This window comes from Hyaena hyaena, unplaced genomic scaffold, assembly GCF_003009895.1.
Source record: "Hyaena hyaena isolate Hyena2069 unplaced genomic scaffold, ASM300989v1 scaffold_2347, whole genome shotgun sequence".
Lineage (NCBI taxonomy): Eukaryota > Metazoa > Chordata > Mammalia > Carnivora > Hyaenidae > Hyaena > Hyaena hyaena.
In genome coordinates this window covers 22,061-28,927 of record NW_024082957.1, presented here as the reverse complement: position 1 = coordinate 28,927, position 6,867 = coordinate 22,061, and the positions used below count along the sequence as shown (strand labels likewise).

At 37.0% G+C, this 6,867-nt stretch overlaps 1 pseudogene; it reads left to right on the top strand.

Annotated features, from left to right (window-relative positions):
- Positions 1-1,408: 1,408 nt before the first annotated feature.
- On the top strand, positions 1,409-3,198 carry LOC120227434 (annotated as a pseudogene).
- Positions 3,199-6,867: the final 3,669 nt, after the last annotated feature.

The following is a 6,867-nucleotide window of genomic DNA, read 5'->3' as shown; positions in this document are numbered from 1 at the left end:
TTTCTTACTTGACACATCCCCAAAAGCAAAAGAATCAAGAGCAAAAATAAACTATTGGGTCCTCATCAAGATTAAAAAGTTCTGCACGGCAAAGGAAACAACCCACAAAACTAATAGGCAACCAATGGAATGGGAAAACATCGTTGCAAATGACATATCAGATAAAGGGTTAATATCCAAACCTATAAGGAACTCACCAAACTCCACACCCGAAAAACAAACAACCCAGTGAAGAAATGGGCAGAAGATATGAACAGACACTTCTCCAAAGAGGACATCCAGATGGCCAACAGACACATGAAACGATGCTCAGCTACCCTCCTCATCAGGGAAATACAAATCAAAACCACACTGAGATACCACCTCATGCCGGTCAGATTGGCTAAAAATGAGCAAATCTGAGGACTCTAGTTGCTGGCAAGGATGTGGAGAAACAGGAACCCTCCTACACTGTTGGTGGGAATGTAAACAGGTGCAGCCCTTCTGGAAAACAGTGTGGAGGTTCCTCAAAAAATTAACAATAGAACTCCCCTATGACCCAGCAATAGCACTGTGAGGAATTTACCCAAGGGATACAGAAATGCTGATGCATAGGAGCACATGTACCCCAATGGTCATAGCAGCATTTTCAACAATAGCCAAAACATGGAAAGAGCCTATGTGTCCTTCAACTGATTAATTGATCAAGAAGATGTGGTTTATCTTTATTATGGAATACTTCATGGCAATGAGAAAGAATGGAATCTGGCCATGTGTAGCAACATGGATGGACCTTGAGGGTGTTATGCTGAGCGAAATAAGTCAGGCAGAGAAGGACCAATACCAATGTTCGCACGTATAGGAGAATTAGAGGAGCTTAACGGAGGACCATGGGGGAGAATAAGGTAGGAAACAGTGGAAGAGAGAGAGGGAGAGTGGCAAACCTTGAGAGACTCTTGAATGCTGAGAACAAACTGAGGACTGATGTGTGTGTGGGGTGGAGGGGGGAGATAGGCAGGGAGGAGGGTACCTGTGGAGATAGCACTGGGTGTTGTATGGAAACCAACTTGACAATAAACTATCTGTAAAAAAAAAATACAACATACAAACCCTTTGAGATGCAGCAAAGACAGTCCTAAGAGGAAAATATGTTGCAATCCAGGGCTATCTCAAGAAACTAGAAAAATCTCCAATACAAAATATAACAGCACACCAAAATGAACTAGAAGCAGAACAACAAGACACACTAAACCAAGAAGAAGAAGAGAAATAAAGATCAGGGCGAAATATTATAGAATTTAAAAAATACTAGAACAGACTAATGAAACCAAGAGTTGTTTTTTTTGAAAAAATAAACAAAAAAATGGGAGAAGACACTGGCTCCTCCAGAGAGAGGTCGCTTGCGCTGAGGTTCAGGAGTTCAGCTAAGATGTCCGCTTTTACTCCAAGTAAAAAGAAGTAGCGTTCTTTGAGTTGTGACAACCTATTATCAGACATCCCATCAAAGAAATTAATTTTGGACTTTGATGAAAATATATTTCCATCACCTAGTCAAAATGAAGAAAAGGTACATTGCTCTCAGCAAGGCCATTTCATTTCAAGTTCACTCAAAACAACTGAAAAAAAACAGATTGGCATCTGCAAATCAAGGTTCACCATTTAAATCTGCTGTGTCTACTGTATCCTTTTACAACAAAGATAAGTGGTACCTGAATCCATTAGAAAGAAAGCTGATAAAAGAGAGTAGATCCATTTGTCTAAAATCTAATAGTGAAGATAAATCTTTTCCTATTGTGACAGTCTGCTCCAAGAAGACCAACAAAAAAAGACAATAGTGTTTAACTTCTAAATATCAACTGAAATCTAAACACATCAAGCCTGTATCAAAGAATTCTAAAAATTCCAAGCAAAATCGAATGGCCTATAAGCCAATTGTGGAAAAAGAGAATAATTACTACTCATCTCAAAGTAATCTGAATGCTCCTCGGGTCTAACGAAAAAGTCAAACCACAAGTTACACTCCCGGGTGGAGCAGCATTTTTTGTTAGAAAAAAGTCCTGTCTTAGAAAATTGTCTTCAGAAAACAAGCCATTACTGGAAATCACACAAAAGAATACATCAGAAGTGATTGAAGATTCTGATGTAGAGACTGTCCATAAAAGAAAAAGTTTTGAGACACAGCAAGCGGCAAAGTGCTTGTCACTGGAAAAAGAACCGAATGTTGAGATGCTTTGTGCAAGAAGTAAAAATGAAGAGAAATTAATAAAGGATTCATCAGGTGGAGTAGTTTCTTCAAGAGAATGTAAACTTAATGAAAATAAGTGTTTTCCTTCAGAGGATTGTCTCAGTGAAAACAAAGCAGTTTCTCCTGATTCTGTTGTCTACCTGATCTTCAGTGTGTCTTCAGTCAATACAAAAAGATCTTTAATTGAAGAACAGTCTTCTGTGGGATCTATCATGTCTGCTAACCTCTTGAAACAGATCAATACACAGAAAAGTACTAATGCTAGAGATGCAAATAAAGAAATAAAAGACCAGCTCATCATTGATGCAGGTCAGAAACATTTTGGAGCCACCATGTGTAAGTCCTGTGGCATGATCTATACTGCATCCAGCCCCGAGGATGAAATGTAACACGTCCAGCATCACCACAGATTTCTAGAGGGGATCAAATATACAGGCTGGAAAAAATAACGCATAGTAGCACAGTTTTGGGATGGGAAAATTTTGTTGGTCCTGCCACATGATCCAAGTTATGCTATCAGAAAGGTAGGAGATGTCCAAGAACTTGTCGATAATGAATTGGGCTTCCACCAAGTTGTTCCGAGATGTCCAAACAAAACCAAGACTCTTCTCTTCGTATCTGATGAAAAGAGAGTAGTTGGGTGTTTAATTGCAGAGCCCATCAAACAGGCCTTCCATGTCCTGTCTGAACCGAGTCCAGAATCTCCAAGCTCTAAAGAAGGTCATCAGGCTTGGCAGTGTTCAGATGTACCACAGCCTGAAGTCTGCGGAATAAGTAGAATCTGGGTCTTCAGACTGAAACGAAGAAAGCGCATTGCAAGACGACTGGTAGATACTCTCAGGAATTGCTTCATGTTTGGCTGTTTTCTCAGGACTGACGAAATAGCATTTTCTGACCCAACACCAGATGGCAAGTTATTTGCAACCAAATACTGCAACACCCCTAATTTCCTTGTATATAATTTTAATAGTTAAATCCAGTCTCTACTATAGAACAGTTACTGTGTGGATGAATTCAGACAGCCCCATAGCCTATAATATGATCTACTTAACAGATACCAAAATAAAAATACTAAGACACACACATATACACGTAAACCTATATTTTATTTTTTATGAATCGAAATGTGAGGGATAAATTTCTTGAAAAGTATCTGGGGACTTAAAAAAAGGGAAAACCTTTGGGTAATATATACTGACTAGCACTGGAATCCTTAGTTGTGAAACTTTATGGCTAGAGCTAGAAAATGACATGCCTCTTTCATAAAAACAAGGACAAATCAAGGTGGTTTGCACAGAAATGGGGCCACTCCTCTCTGATGAAGTACACTTTTGCACAGGGATTACCTCGTGCACTTTTGCACAGGGATTACCTCGTGCCCTATCAGAAACATAAAATTTAAAAACAGGCAAATAATTTCCATGTCCAGTCTTTAAAGGTAAATCCCAGTTTCTGTACACAAAATTTTTACTTTATAGGTATTGACTGTAGCAACTGAGTTTGAAAATATTTAGAAAGTGCTTTGAATTTTTAATTGTAATAGGACTTTGCCATCTTTATGGTAAAGAATGAGTAAGGTTCCATATCCTTTGATGTAGAACAGAATTTTGTAGCTTAATGTTTTAATCCTTTTGAAAATCATATTAAGTCATACCTGTCATCAGATTCAATTAACCAAAGTAATTGCACTATTGTTATTTCATTAATTTCAGTGTGAAAATGCTAATTGTACTAATCCTTAGTACACTTTTAATGTGGATTGATGTCATTAACAAAATGGATACTTATTTCATTTAGATAATTCATATAGTTACATTTTTAATATTTTTACATGTTTATAATACATCTTGTTCTGAGATATCTGGTAAAGGTGGTACAAAATGAATAGTAATATAACTATTACTGTTATACAGTAATATAACTAAAGTTAGTTAATAAATATACCTAGGCCAGAGAAATCATGATGACATATGTAAATACACCTCCATATGCACACATTTTTCTAGTATAATTCTTGGATACTTTCTTTGAAGAGCAAAGAATTATTCATATTGTTTTGATTCTAAAAATCTTTAACTGATGCCTGGTGGTAAGGCTCTAAGGAGGTAGTTTTCCAGATTATAAGTCTGTAGAATCTATTCACTTGCATTATTTTATTTGCCTGTAAGTTAACATGTTTTCAAATTTTTAAAGCCTGGATTCCAGAAAGAATGTGGAAGTGTTAAGATGTGTGTAATTTTGCAAACATTTTAATGCTGTTTTCTGCACTGCTGTTTTTGTTTTAAATATTTTATTTAAAAAATTTTATGAACATTATTTTACTTGCTCAGTGCTTTTGTGATGAATCAATTAAAATTCTTCTCCAAAAAAAAAGGAAAAAAATAAACAAAATGGGTAAACCTCTAGCCAGGCTTCTCAAAAAGAAAAGAGACAGCCCCAGATAGATAAAGTCACGAATGAAAAAGGATTTATTATAAACAATCCCTCAGAAATATAACCAATTATCAAGGAATTTGTTTGAAAATTATATGCCAACAAATTGGACAACCAAGAAGAAATGGACAAATTCCTAAACACACACACTACCAAAACTCAAATTGGAAGAAATAGAAAATTTTATCAGACCCATAACTCGTGAAGGAATTGAATCAGTTATCAAAAATCTCCCAACAAATAAGAGTCCTGGGACATATGGCTTCCTGGGGAATCTACCAGACATTTAAAACAGAGTTAATACCTATCCCTCTCAAGGTGTTCCAAAAATTATAAATGGAAGGAAAGTTCTGGACTCATCTATGAAGCCAGCATCACTTTGATCCCAAACCAGACAGAGACCCAGAAAAAGAGAGAGAGAGAGAGAGAGAGAATTACAGGCCAACATCCCTGATGAATACGGATGCAAAAATTCTTGACAACATACTAGCAAATAGAATTCAACAGCACATAAAAGGAATTATTCACCATGATCACTTGGGATTTATTCCTGAATTGCTGGGTTGGTTCAATATTCACAAATCAATCAACGTGATACATCACATTAATAAAAGAAAAGATATCCATACGATCCTGTCAATAGATGCAGAAAAAGAATTGACAAAATGCTTTCTTAATAAAAACCCTAAATAAATTCAGGATCGAAGGAACATACTTAAATATCATGAAAGCCATTTATTAAAAGCCCACAGCTCATTTCATCCTCAATGGGGAAATCTGAAAGCTTTCCCCCTGAGACCAGGAACACAATAGGGATGTCTACTCTCACCACTGTTGTTTAACATAGTGCTGGAGGTCCTAGCATCAGCAATCAGACAACAAAATGAAATAAAAGGCATCAGAATTAGCAAACATGAAGTCAAACTTTTCGCAGGTGACATGATACTCTACATCGAAAACCTGACAGACTCAACCAAAAGTCTGCTAGAATTGATCCATGAATTCAGCAAAGTCGCATGGTACAAAATCAATGTACAGAAATTGGTTGCATTTTTATACACCAATAATGAAGCAACAGAAAGAGAAATAAAGAAATTGATACTATTCTCAGTTGTGCCAATAACCATAAAGTACCTAGGAATAAACCTAACCAAAAATGTAGAATATCTGTATGCTGAAAACTAAAAAACACTTATGAAGGAAATTGAAGACACACACACACACACACACACACACACACATCTCTATCTCTATCTCTATTTATATGTCTATGTCTATCTCTATATATCATTTATATATCTTTCCTAAATTTGGTTATTGTTGATAGTACTGCTATAAACATTGGGGGTACATGTGACCTTTTGAATCAGCATATTTGTAGCCTTTGGATAAATACCTAGTAGTGTAATTGTTGGGTCATCATTTTTATTTTTCTTTTTTTTAGGAAGTGCCATACTGAGTTACAGAGTTGATGCACCAGTTTGGATTCCCATCAACAGTGCAACGGGTTCCCCTTTCTCTGCATCTACACCAACACCTGTTGTTTCCTAAGTTGTTAACTTTAGCCATTAGGACAGGTGTAAGGTTGTATCTCATTGTGGTTTTGATTTTCTATTTCCCTGATGGTAGGTGTGTTTTAAAATCAGACCAAGGAGAACAGGGAGTGCTGCAAGCCAGGCACCAGCCCCATAGAGCTCAGCAGAAAGGAGGGAATGAGCCAGGAAGAGAGTGCAGCAAGAGCAGGAGAAGAGCCAGGGAAGGAAGGAAGGAAGCAAGGAAGGAAGGAAGGAAGGGAGGGAGGGAGGGAGGGAGGGAAGGAGTGAGGGAGGGAGAGAGAGAAAGAGAGAGAAAGAAAGAAAACGAAAGAAAGAAAGAAAGAAAGAAAGAAAGAAAGAAAGAAAGAAAGAAAGAAAGAAAGAAAGAAAGAAAGAAAGAAAGAAAGAAAAAGAAAAGGAGCACTGGAGGGGGAAAAGCCAGTGATTAAGCAAGGATGCACATGAAAACTGATAAGTGTGTTAATGGCATTGTGATTATTTAGGAGAATACCCTTATTCATGGGGGACAGCAGCTGAAGAATTTAGAGCACTTACATTTTAATCCTTGGATGACCATTGAACAGATACTTGAAAGCTGCCTGTAAACTTCAGATCTTAGCAGAACCATAGGACTTGTTCTTTGTGTGGGGAAGAGATAGCCCATGTTCTATGGAA